Source organism: Octopus bimaculoides, chromosome 2 (assembly GCF_046866305.1).
Source record: "Octopus bimaculoides isolate indiv1 chromosome 2, ASM4686630v1, whole genome shotgun sequence".
Classification (NCBI taxonomy): domain Eukaryota; kingdom Metazoa; phylum Mollusca; class Cephalopoda; order Octopoda; family Octopodidae; genus Octopus; species Octopus bimaculoides.
The window spans coordinates 157,604,332-157,618,758 of record NC_142929.1 but is presented as its reverse complement, the minus strand read 5'-3'; positions in this window follow the sequence as shown (position 1 = coordinate 157,618,758).

The window sequence follows — 14,427 nt, the reverse complement described above, 5'->3', positions numbered from 1 at the left end:
GTTGGTGGTAGTAGAGAGGTGAGGACATCAGCAGAGATGGTGGGAGGTGGTAGTGATTTATGGTGGTGATGTGGGTGGTGATTGCGGGGAGTTTTCAAACGGGAGGGTATGATGAAAATTGCGGTGGTGGTGTTAATAGTGGAATGATTGGTAGGGGTGGGATGTCGGCAATATTAGAGTGATGGCAGTGATGAAAGTTATGGAGATGGGAAGAGGGTGATGGAGGGGATTGTGCAAGCAAGATGATGGTTGTAAAAGGGATGATGATGAAGGTGGTGGGTGAGAATTAGTTAGGCGGGGGGGGGGGATGAAAACAGGGATGACGTCGGCGGTGGTAGCGATGGTAGTTGTGGTGATAGTGGTGATGGGGGTAGTAATGGTGGTGGTGGTGGTGCTGCTGCTGCTGCTGCTTCTGCTGCTGCTGTTGGTGCTGGTGCTGGTGCTGGTTGTGGTAGTAATAACAGGGTGAGGATAATGATGAGATTTGTGATGGCCATGTCGATGGCCATGTCGATGGCCATGAAGGTGATGGCGCCAATGGCAGTTATATAGTTTATTGTTGTTATGGCTTCTTGTTGTTGTAGATGATGTTGTTTAAACCCAACTGAGCTCTGACGAAACAAATCTATGACCAACGTTATTCCTGCCGTGACCATCTCGTTTTTATTCCAGACTGTGTTATCAAATATGATACGATGGGTATTTGGCTGTTATTTCTAGCAGATTGAGCGATCTTTGTTGAGTTAAGCTGGTGAATGATGGCAAAGGTGATAGTTGTGACGGCGGTAGGGTGGTGGTGAGGCAGCGACGACAGCGACAGTGGCGGCGGCGGCGGCGGCTGTTGTGGCGGAGTGTGACGGAGATGAGTAGAAGATATTCAAAAAATGCTAGTGAAGTGATGCAGCAATCACATAAATAAGACTGCTTTATTTTAGTTTTGAAAACGTTTCATTGTGAAATCGTTATGAAAATTAAATATTTATAAAGTAAAACAAATAATGGGTGAGGAGGAAAGTAAGTGGGAGAGAGATGGGAGCATAAAACACAAGACTGGAAAAGGTAAATGATTTCAGAAAAAATCAAAAGAATGAATTATATAGAAATACCAACTTAAAAGATGATAAATGTTTACTTCGTTTTTATTCATTTTCATTATTTTCATTTAATTTTCTGTTATCTCACTCACCCACCCAGAATAAACATTTTCCTTGTCAATTCATTCTCAAACTTTCTCCTTGTCTGTTTTTATCTCTATTTCAGATAGATAGATAGATAGATAGATAGATAGATAGATAGATAGATAGATAGATAGATAGATAAATAGATAGTTAGATAGATAGATAGATTTCTTTTATGAGCCACACAGGGCTCAACATAGATGGGACAAATACAATGTAGAGTTTTTTCTTTTCGATGGGGACGAAAATAAAGTTTAAAAAAATTAAAATGGGGATAACGATGAAAAGACATCGAGAAAACGTTTGGAGTATGTACAAAAAAAATGAAAATATTACAAAAATTTCCCAATAAATGGGGAGGTTATCCGTGGAAAGAAAAACCTACGGAAAAGACCACGGTAACCTCGGTCCATAATGTCACAATTTGTAAAATAAAATCACTTTTATTTATGAAAGAAACGTAAGTAACTCTCTGCTTATAAAATTTTTATTGTTCTATAGAATCATGTTCAAAGTGGCTTCATCATTTATACGTGCCATTCTTGCTACATGTATCCATCTTTTTTCCAAATATTTGGTAGACAACACTTGCCTCTCTACTCTCACCTTCCTTTTCAAGTGATACTTGAAGAAGTTGATGAGAGATTGCCCAGAGAGGAAAGTCTTTGTCTCTAGACCTTTCAGACGCGTCCACCATACACATTCTTTCGCCATAGCCACAAGTACGATGAAAATAGCTCTTCCTTCCCGTTTAAAGGAAGGAGGCGCGACAATATTCACGATAGACTCGGCTGATAGACCGACTCGTCCCACACGCGATAGCAGTTGTTCGACGTAAGCCCACAGCTCGGAAATGGTGGGACACTGTACGAGTGCGTGCAGAACGGTTTCGTCGCTCTGCCCGCATCTCGGACAGGTCGGCCCCGTGTTTCTTGAGCCATGCCTGTAGAGCTTATCCCGAACGGGTAGTGCTTCTCGATAGCACTGCCAGGCCAGGGATCTCTGGAGGTTGTCCATAGGTCCCGGCCCGAAGGTCGTCTTAAACAGGCGGGTCAGGTATTCCTCGTCGACACCCAGGTTCGCCCCGAGATCGTCGTCGTACCTTCCCTCCACTAATCCACTATAGAATGCGTTAGTTGTAATACAGTCGCTCAAGGTTGACCCGGGTTGCTGGAGTTGCCAGCGAGCAACGCGACACTCGCGGTTCCATTCGCCCTTCCTCGGCCTCTTCTTGATCCACGACTGCAGTTCGGTCATGGAGACGAGCTGCGGGAAAGCGCGCCGGACAAACGGCGACCACACCTGTTCACCGTTGTCTACGTAGAGCCGGAGATGTCGCAGTCTCAGCGCGTGTCTGCGCATCATCAACCACGGCATGCCCGGTCCTCCTTTTAACGGGTGTTGGCAACAAACGGATCGCCTAACCATCGGAACGCTTCCTTTCCACAAGAAGCGGAAGAGGATGCGCTCCAGCTTGGTGATGGTAGGGTCGGGACAAGGAACGACGGTCAGGCGGTAGTAGATGACGGACGCGATGTACGTGTTCGCCACCTCCGCCCGACCATTTAGGGAAAGCTTCCTCTCGGCCCATTGCCGGGCTAGAGTGGCCACCCTTCTCGTTATCTCGTCCCAGTTCTTCTCCGTTTGGAGGTCCGGACCAAACCAGACCCCGAGCAACTCACCCGGACCGTCAGTCCAACGTCCGACGACGGAGGCGCTGCTTGACGGCATGGGCTTGCTTCTCCAGGTGCCGAGCCGCAAGCCCACTGACTTATCCCGGTTGATTTTCGATCCCGTTACCGCTTCGTAGTTTTTCAGTGTCTCGCCGACAAGCTCGATGTGCTTTTGGCTAGACACCATGACGGTGACGTCGTCCGCGTATGCCGACACGCTCGTCCCGCATCCCAACTCTCGCGGGATGCCCCTCAGCGTCGCCAGCTTCCGCAGTAGTGGCTCGAGAGTCAACAGGTACAGAAGCGACGAGAGGGGGCATCCCTGACGGACCGAACGTGCAATGTCGAAGGGTCTTGATAGATGCCCATTGACGCGAACTACCGAACGGATGCCTCTGTACAAGGCAGCCATCCAGCCGCGGAAAATGGGACCGAAGCCGGCCGCTATGAGGACAGCCTCCAAGTATTGATGGTCTACCCTATCGAAAGCTTTCGATTGATCTAAATTGATCAGGGCCCCACCCATGCCAGGTTCCTTAACTACCCGCTCTATGATGTAGCGCATCAGATGGAGGTTGTCATGGATGCTCCTGCCCGGCACGGCGCACGTTTGCGCCTTGCCGACCAGTTTCTCGATGACAAGCGCCAACCGCTTGGCTAACACCTTGGCCAAAATTTTCAGGTCTGCATTGAGCAGAGGGATGGGCCTAAAGTTATCTATGACGTCCCCCTTGTTTGAATCTTTCTTCAGCAGCGTTACGGCTCCTCGGTTCACAAAACCGGGAATGCTCCCGTTCTGCTGCTTGTTGCAGTACACCGCCACCAAGACGTCTCCAAACAAGTCTGGCATACAGTTGTAAAGCTCGTAGGACAGACCATCCAAACCCGGAGATTTGTCCCTCGAGCATCCCGCCATCGCGTCCCTCACTTCCGCCGCCGTGATGGCACCTTCGCAGCACTCCGCCTCTCTTGCCGAGAGTCGTGACAGGCTGTGCAGGTAGGCACTGAAGTCCACCCTGCGTTCTCTCTCGTCACTCGTCCCAAACAGTCGAGCAAAGTGCTGCTGAAAGGCCTCACACATTTTGCTTGGCTCGAGCAGTTCGCGCCCCTGTTCGTCCACCAGAGACCGAATGGTGGCTTTGCTGCCCTGTTGCGCCTCCGCTACCCGGGCCTCTCGCGCGGCTCCAACACCTTCGTTCCTTAGAGCACGCATCCTAGCCCTGAAAACGCACCCTTCGTGTTTGGCGTTGAAGTGTTGGTCTAGGGCCAACCTCGCCGCCAAAACGTCGGATGCGATGCCACTTCTAATTGCTTCTTCTAGCTTCTTAACTAGCTCACCCTCTACTCTGTTTCTGTCTGTGGCTAGTGCTTTGCTATACCTAACCGCTTCTGCTTTTATTTCTCTTTTGAGGGCAAACCACCATTTGTTATTGATGATGGCTCCCGTCAAAGCCCTCTTTACTAACGTGCTAATCCGGTCTCTGAAAACCTGTCTCGACGGGAAAGACGCGTTTAGTTTCCAGTAACCGGGGCTCTGCCTATGTGTCTTATCTAAGTCTAGCGTACACGTCACAAGTTTGTGATCCGTGTAGCTGACTATGTGAAATTGTGGACACCCTATGCTGTCTCTATCTACTCTCCTACACAGTACTCTATCTAGATACGATCTCGACGACCCGATGCGGTTTGTCCATGTCCACGTTGGTGCATTCGAGTGGTCGAGTCGGTACCTGTCAGACAGTTGAAAGCGTCTGAGCAGGTCTTTGAGGCATTTGCATCCCCGTCTATTCCTATCTCTGCCCACATAGTCTAGATGCGTGTCCAAGGTAGCATTCCAATCCCCCACTAAAAGTAAAGGACGAGACGTTCCTAGGAATACTTCTAGACGTCGAAAGAAATCCGGCCTACCTGTTAAAGGTGGTGCGTATACTGATATGAATCGAAAAGCACACCCATCGCTGCCATCGACATCCAGAACAACCAATCTACCCTCCGGGTCTATGAATACTGTCTTTACTTCGAGATTCAGACTCTTGCGAAAGAGTACCTCCGTGCCACTACCGCCCATTCTCGGCAGACAGGGAGAAAAATAAATGTTAAACTGTCTGCCAAATATGGACGTTAGGCCCGGGGATCATGGAGTCTGGTCTCGCTTATGGCTATGATTTCTAGTTTATGTGACTTTATGTCGTTTAGGAGGTACCCTTGTTTCCAAGGAGACCCCCAAGCCATGCGCATTTACACAACCAATCTTGAGCATAATTCTGATGTGAGTGTTAGAGTTTTAAAGAGGGTCACTTACCGTTCGAGAGTTTTTGTGTCTCCTCCTTCGGGTTTTCTTCGAGGAGATCCCTGTACAGTTTTTTCGCCAGGTATTTTTGGCATTTGCCAACTGCCTTGGGGAAAATGGATTTTAGTGTGTGGTGCAGGGTTGGTGTTATGTGTAGTATTTTGATGTGTTCTGGCGGTGTTGTGTACGGGGGGTTGCTGGTTTTTATGTCTTCGTTTGTTATGTTTGTTTTTGTGTTGATGTATTCCATCAACTCTGAGTTTTTTGTGTTGATGGCAGTGAGCATTGTGTGTGTGCTACATACATACATACATACATACATACATACATACATACACTTTGCCTTTCATTCTTTCGGAGTCGATAAATTAAGTACCATTGAAACACTGGGTCGGTGTTATCAGCTAGTCCCCTCCCCACAAATATCAGGCCTTGTGCCTATAGTAGAACGGATTATTACCGACATAAAGAAACCAACACTGGCTTTCAAGCGGTAGACGGACAAACACAAAGATGAACATACTTATGTGTATATGTATACGTAATTTTGTCTTTAGGTGTGCCAACGCACGAAACTCTCAGGTTTTGAGTCACTTTGTTGCTTCTGATAAATATTAATAAAAATATTAATAAAAATACATATATATTCATATTTTGAATTCTATTTTTCCTGTTTGCACCAACATACCTACATATATATATATATAATTCGTTTAAAATACAGAGATGCCTATAGTAGGACATCTAACCCGCTAGAAAGAGCAGCAAAAAACTCTATACCACAAAATTGGGGATAATTTCGAAAGGGAATGAAAAATAAAAACATTTACCAATCTATTTTCCGTACCATGGTTTCAAGCTATTTTAGCAAAATAAAATATTTTGCCAGGTCAGCTATCTTCAGCGGAATACCAAGATAGAACATATAAACACGAGTCACTACATAGGAAACATGACTTGTGCTTATATGCTTAATTTTTCAAAATTTACCGCGCATGTGCGGTTTACCTTATCGGCAGCAAATACAAAAAATGCCGATTTTCTTTCAGAAATTAGCCAAAATATATTTTATCGTTATTAATAAATCATAGGGCAGTAAAAAATAAAAAGAAAAAAAAATTTAGAAAATTTAATTACTACCAGTAAATGACTCAGTGAGTCTGTGGTTATAGGCTGAAATTCTATAACCAATGACAATACTACAAAAAACTAGAAAGAACTAGTAAAAAAGAAAAAAACTTACGCGCGCATAGATACATATATGTATGTGTTATTTACAAATACATAGATGAATGAACGTAGTTTCATGTTGTAGGTCGCAGGCTACGTGACATTTTCTGATACTTTCGATAAATCTTTGCAAGATGACACACCGTTCATAGGTAGATTGACATATATTTTTTTCTTGTACACGAAGACAGAAGTTTGGAGGAGGGATTAATCGATTACATTGACTCTAGTGCTTGACTGGTCATCGACCCTTGAAAATACGAAAGGTAAAGCTGACCTCGATAAGACCGTAAAAACGCCAAAACAATAACCAATGTGCTATTTTGTCCGATGTGCTAAATATTCTGACAATCCGTTTCCCTCAAATTACTCATGACTCTGCTCAATGTTCTGTGGACACTATAAAGGCTGCAATACGTGACATGGACAGCTGCTGCGAAGACTACGAAGCCGTGGCCTGTGGGAAGGGACAGTGTAGATATTCTGTGGTCCGCACGTTGTTAGTCATCTGAACAGGTCATTAGGCTCTGTTCAGACGGCTATGTGAAGCTGCTGGAAATGTAGTCAAACCCTGACTAGAGAGAGTTGCTGCTGAAGGCTAGACGAGTGGCAGAAGGATTCGGCTCCTTGCTATACCTCCAGAAAGAGTCAGAAGTAGCTATCAGAGGATTTCTATGACTTCACCAGCCCCAATTTCTGGCCTCGTAATTCCCACGATTGTGATCCCATGGATTACTACGTGCGGAGTGCTGTTAAGGAAGACACTCGCCTCCCAGCCTGCAACACCAAAGCCGAGCTGGTGGTCAAGATCAACGAGATGTTCGACGATCTTGACAGAGGCACAGTGAGGAACGTACGTGTCAAGTTCCACGGCCGTCTTGGGACTGTGCTGGAAGCTTAGGGCGGTTATTTCCAGTAAACTACTATCTCCCAGCCTTAGTTGATATTTTTTGATTTTTTTAAAACACTTTTATTTTTGGACGTAATATTGTATTTTCTTTTCCTTTTATGCAAACTGCCAAATTTAGCCCCGAACATCCTATATATATATATATATATATATATAAACTGCTCTTCAAAACTATAAAGCCACAACACTGTCTGGTTTTTTTTTTTTTTTTTGGTTTTTTGGTTTTTTTGTTTAGTTTTTTTCTTCTGGTGAACTATGCTACCCAAATTCATGAAACTTATCTCTATATAGGAAATGAAATAGAAAAAGGCAGTGCAATAGTAAAATTTATTGAAATCGAAAAAATAAACTAGATAATAATTCAAGGAAACATACAGAGCCAGAAACTCCCTGTTGAAAACTATAATACCAGGTTAAATAATATTGCAAAAATGATGCAAATTGGGAGATTATGATATATATCAATGATATTCTCATGAAATACATCAACAATAGTGTGTTTGACCACCACCTTCCTGAATTACTTGAAAAACACGCGATTTCATGCTCCCAATGAACTACTGCAGCAGATCGAGTGGAAGCTCTTTCCAAGCCTTCTTTATTGCCGTGTCAAGGTCATCTGCAGATGAATACTGCTTGCCTTCACTGCACACGACATCCGTGAGATATCCCCAGGCATTTTCTATTAGGATTAAGGTCGGGACTTCTTGCAGGCCATGACATATCTTCAACCTCAATTGCATAGAGGAAATCCAAAGTTGCCTTTGCTTTATAAATAGGAACATTGTCCTGGATGTCTTGCAAACAGCTTGCACATGCAAGTGCTACCAGTCAAGAACTCCGCATACCGGAAGCCAGCAAGTGTATGGGGTCATCAGGAGAGAATGCGCGCCGTTTCGAGGCCTACCTCTCGACGGCATCAATGCGCACCATCCCCTCTCACTGATATGAGGCCCCGCTTTCTAGATCAACTGGTTATTAAATATATCTTGATATTTCTCTAGCCATCGCTCATCGTCTATTTTTAACCAAATCCAGTGTCTAGCCTTCTCCACTGTAGTTTGGATATCGGTCATGGTGGTATTTACTTTACGATGAGTTAGGCCTAACGATAACAACAGTCGTCTCACACTGTGCCCAACAAACCCTCTACATCCGACTTTCCAGCCTGCGTCTTCACATTCCTCGAGGAAGTTTACATAACGGTCAATCTTTCGAGCCCGAGCGGCGTCCATGTTGTCTTCATGAGGAACCGTTAACTCGACTAGATTTACGACTTTCTTTCCTTCACACCACATTAAGATGTTCGGTGTTTTCGTAACTGGAGTGGGAAAGAGTCCCTGGCACCCTGGTAAATCTGCAGTCACCTCACAATAGCCGTTCCACTTTTCATCTCTCACAGGAAGTTTCTTGTTCTTCTTCTTGAAATGGATCCGCTGACCTGAGCCCACGAAGGTAATGAAATCTCTAGTTGGTACTTTCAACGGTTTCTTCTCACTGTTGTTGAGATCAATTTGGTTCTTTATAGCATTGAAGATAACCCTAAGGACCAGGTTGTGTCTCCATGTATACCTGTTCAATGCCAATGAACAGCTGGAAAGAATATGTTTCAGAGTTCCGACCTTTCCGCATTTGCATATGTCATTCTCTGAGACGTTCCATCTCACTAGATTTGTAGGTGATGGCAAAACATCATAGGATGAACGAATCAGCAAACTTAGCCGAGATGGGTTCCACTTCCATATCTCATCCCAACTTATTTTCCTCTCAACAACATGTTCTTCCCATCTCTTTATCTCTCCTTGTTGACTACATCGGATCAAATGAAGCTCTCTTCTCTCTGCTTCTCTTGTTTTGACGCTGTTGCTAACAACAGATCTGCGTTCGCTCCGCATCATATCTGCAAACGGTTTGAACTGATTTGCACCAAAACCAAGTCCTCTCCGATGGTTCTGTGTTGCACCCACCATATCTCTGTGTATAAGAGAAGACAAGATGTCATCAGCCTCTGCTTCTGCTTTCCACTTCCTGGCTGTTTTCACCTCTGGTGGGTTATGCCTGATTTCCGTATCCTTCGATTCTCTCAGCATCATCACCGTCCGTATTTTCCCCAGTTTATAAATTTCGACTATTGACGCCAGTGGTAACTGCAACGAGCTTCTTTTACGATAAAGAGCTGAACTGTTCAATGATCTGAACTTGTGACAAGGGTACCTCGTATATTAAAATATGAAGTTCTCGACGTAAAGTCTTCCTCCTACATCAATGTGAGCACCGTCCAGCATATCGATGTATTGTGCAGCATTGAAACAGATATCCATGATGATAAGTGGCAGCTTCTCATTGGCAGATATTGATCCCCACACCATAATACCTCCTCTGCTGTTCTGCCACTTGGAATAGGTAGAAATTTGTATACATCTATCTGCCCAGTAATACTTATAACCTTTGGGCCATCTAAATTCCATTTTTTCTCATCAGAGAACAAAATCCTTGTCCATTTACCATCCCACGTCTGATGCTGCTGAGCAAACTCCAATCTAACAGCTTTGTGGGAAGGGTACAATAAAGGACGTCCTAGCCACTTCTTCAGGTGGAAACCATGGTTCAAAATCACTCTTCTTACGGTAGATGTCAAGGTTCCTACTATTGCTGATGCCTCGATTTTGGAAACAGAAGAGCAGCATGACTTCTTTACAGCTCTGACAATGGCCCTTTCATCCCTTCCTGACGTCTACCAGCATGAACTCTGTTGTGGGCGTCAGGATCCTTCATAAAATTGTTCACTGGCGAATCTTCTTGGCAATCTTCCAGTTACTCATTCCTTCTGCTTTCAGTGCAATAATCTTCCTTTGTTCAATTTTGGAAAGCTTTGTGGCTTTAAGCATACTGGAAATGTAATCTGGATCACAGATAATATGACTGAGTTGAATATTTTCCGAAACAATCTGGAAAGAAATGAAAATGTATTTGTAGCTTTATGGTTTTGAAGTGTTGATATGCTAGGGAAAATTGGCAAATCAGGTGTTATAATGTGATAATAAAGGTACAAGATTTACATTTGAAAGTATTCACGAAATGCCCATTCACAATATATTATGCCCCTTAGTTCACTTAAATATAGAGTTTAATTTCAAGATAGTTTTAAAAAACATGTGGCTTTCTAGTAGTTTATGCACACACACACACACACACACATGAAAACAGCATCTTCCAAAACCACTTTATTCATATGAAATCAAATTCATGTTCAATCTTGCGCAACCTTTTGTCAATCTGTTACTCAAATAAAGGGGGAAAATCTCGTGCAATAATTTGAAATATACATCATTCGCATAGGGTTGATAGTAAACAGTTTTTTGTTTCGTAAAATATGCAATTAGTTGAACTATTCCATGATCTATTAAACATTTAACGGAATCTTCTGTACCTGACAAAAACTTATCTTCGTGAATGCTACGAGTTTAAGAAACATAACTCTTCGGCAATATATAAAGAGTTGCTTCCCTTGTCATAGCATCAAAAAATGTTGCGTTTCTTTGAATTTTTATTTGTGGTCTGTAATTTTCCTTTCTGTGTGTGATACTATATTGTATCAATAACAGCTTAGTCGTGCTTAGCAAAATCAATGAAGTAATGAACTTGCAATATCTATTTACTTTCCTTTACTTTGATCTTCATCTGCCTCGCTTATTCGTTCTTGCACAGAGTATGAAAATTCACATATGTTACATCTTGTCAGCTGGTATACTGGTTGTAAAATTATCATCCGAAATACTTACTTGAAGTTTCGAAGTATATCATAGTTCTTGTCGGCTCTCAAGTTTTCTTTTTTTTTTCTTTAACTTCCCTGATGGCCGAAGGCAGAATTTCAACTCAGGATGCACAGAACCGAAACAGATACCGCAAGACATAATCCACTTGTAGAACGGTACTTTATTTATCGAACCCAGGAAAATGAAAAGCAAAGTTGACCTGGGCAAAATTTCAGCTCAGAGCGCAGAGAGTCAGAATACGTACTTCGGGGACACTCTATCTGACACTCTAAAAACTCAATCATTTCAAGGACATATGATGTTCAACAACTGGATTCAGTAAAATCAACTGTTTACATTTCCGTATTGATGGCCTTATGCCTAAGTTGTACAACAATATTATGAATATCATATAAATAACAGGCCTCAGAGTATCTCGGAGTCTCTCGTAGCACCCACACATATATAATAACATTGCAAAAATTACATCTCCAAAAACTATCAAAAGACTCAGGATAGCAAAGCTCATATCTAACCTACATCATATGCACAAGTATAATTAAAGCAAAGGAGAGTAAAGGATGGGTACCCTTCAAGATGGTGTCCCCGCACGGCCACAATCCAATGACAGAAACAGTGTGTGTGTGTGTGTGTGTGTGTGTGTGTGTGTGTGTGTGTGTGTGTGTGTGTGTGTGTGTGTGTGTGTGTGTGTGTGTGTGTGTGTGTGTGTGTGTGTGTGTGTGTGTGTGTGTGTGTGTGTGTGTGTGTGTGTGTTTGACAAAAAATGTGCTGTGACCGTTGTAGAAATGTTGTAACACCGAGTATTTGTTGTAACACCCAGTATTTTTGTTTTGTTTTCTGTGGTTCTGTGGGGTAAGAAGAATGTTGTGGATTGTTGTAAGTCATTTTTTCTTTCTTTCTTTCCTCTCCTTTTTCGCTGAGCCTGGAGGAAAGAGCTGTGCCCATAGCCTTCGCACCATCCCTCAAGATAGGAAGTGATGTTAATATGTCTTTTTGAACCATTGCAAGTCAACATCTGCAATAAAGCCATGAGCAAGGAGAGAGTTCTTGAGAACCAATATTCTAAGAAGGAAGGAAGGAAGGAAGGAAGGAAGGAAGGAAGGAAGGAAGGGCTTGGCATAGTAATTAGTACAAACCCAGGAGGCTGGATGACGAGAGGGCGACGAGAGGGCGAGAGGAGAATGGATCGGGAATGCCTGAGTAACGATGGCACGATACCAGCCAGGTCTGGAGAGCAGAAGCCATTAGAGTAAAGGTAGAAAAGGCATGGAGATAAGACAGTAAGTCTGTGGAGCAGAGACTGGAACGTGTCTGTGAACGACCTTATTCTAATCAGTCGAGTGACCCTTGTCTGGGTACTGTCTACGATATCATTTTGCTGCAGCAGCAGCATCGTTCCAGATATGAGAGCAGTGCTCCATTGTGCAGTAATTCGGAATATTGTTATCCTATATGTATTATAGTTGTCGAGGATTGATGTATGTGACGCCGAGTAGTATTTTTGTCTTCTGTATATGCAATACTAAGCTTAATCGTCTGAGTTCAAATCCGCTGAGTTCTACTAAGTACTAGTCATGTACAAAGGTCGATATAATCGATTCATAATCTCACCCTAAAAATATTTAGCTGTGAATCTTGTATGATTCTACAATCATTATTATAAAGGAAGGAAGAGTTGAGATGTGTGAGAGATTTGTGGAGATGAAACAGTTTCAGTAAAGAAAACTGGATAAACTGTGGGGTTTAATAAGAGACATACAAGGGATAAATTGTAGTCGTTGTGTATGCCAGTTCGGCACTAATAGAGATCACCGATAATCAAAGAAGTTCCAGCGGTGATCATCCATTCTATTTTTCAGAGAGTGTGTAATTAAGACTACACGTATCCTTTTTTAAACGGTTGTCTAATTTGAGGGAGATTTCGTTGCTTTTCTTTTTAGCACATCAGGCAACGACATAGAGTCTCTTTCGTTAGCTTGTGGAGGGGTCATATTAGTAGTTATTCTTCTTGTTTAGCCATAAGTCAACCTGATTGAGCAGAACTATGATCAAAGATTATCCAGCCGTCATCATGTACTCAAGAAACCCAGATTCATATTATCCTTCGTGTCATTTTCCAAGACTGTGAAATATGATTTGAGAAGGAATTGTCGATAGAGCACTACATTAACCACAATTTGGTAGGGAATCAATTCAATTAATTCCGCCGCCTAATTAATCTACGTGCCTGAGATCGCGTCATAGGCACGTCACGAAATGTAGTTCAGTCCTTTTTTTATATATTTTTCTTTTGTTTTTGTTGTCATTTCAAATACAATAGAAAAATATAGAAACAAAACAAAACACAGCACCTAACCAAACACACAAACACACACACTCACACATACACACATACACACACACACACACTCACAGCTGCACTTGGTTGTGCAATGAAAGAATGCAATAAAATACGACTTTTGAAATGATGATGATGATGATGATGATGATGATGATGATGATGATGAAAATGATGGTGGGGGGGAGGGGGCGTTCTTGCTGCAGATGGCAGCGGCGGCGGCAACGACCACGACGATGATGATGAAATGAGACAGGTTTCAACTTTGTAAGAATGTTAGTAAGTGATGGTGGGAGCGGCGTGCGGCTATCTCACTTGGATAGTGCCAACTTTTGTCAAACAGCTTCTAAATTGGTACCATCACTACACTCCACCGTACCATCTCTATTCTTACACAGGTCGGAGCAAATATAGATCCATACATACATACATACATACATACATACATACATACATACATACATACATACATACATACATACGCGCGCACAGGCAAGCACATATACATACATGCATATATACTTACATACGTATGCACGCGTGTGTGTGTGTGTGTACTAAATGTATATACATGTAAGTACGCACACTCATACAAATATTTTGAGTATGAACATATATGATTATACGTATGTGTGTATGTATGGCCGCGTATATATATATATATATATATATATATATATATATATATATATATGTGTCCGTATACACACATAAATAGGGTCTATGTGCATATATATATATATATATATATATATATACATACATACACACACACATACATAAGTACATATATTCATACATAAATCCCTATATATGTATCTGTATGTGTGTGTGCGTGGAAGTGTATAGATACACCTACATACATTCATACACACACACACACACACACATATATATATATATATATATATATATATATATATACATACACACACACACACACACACACACAAGTATATACATAAATTATACATATATATATATATATACACGCACAAACAGGCATACATCATATATACACACAGACATAGC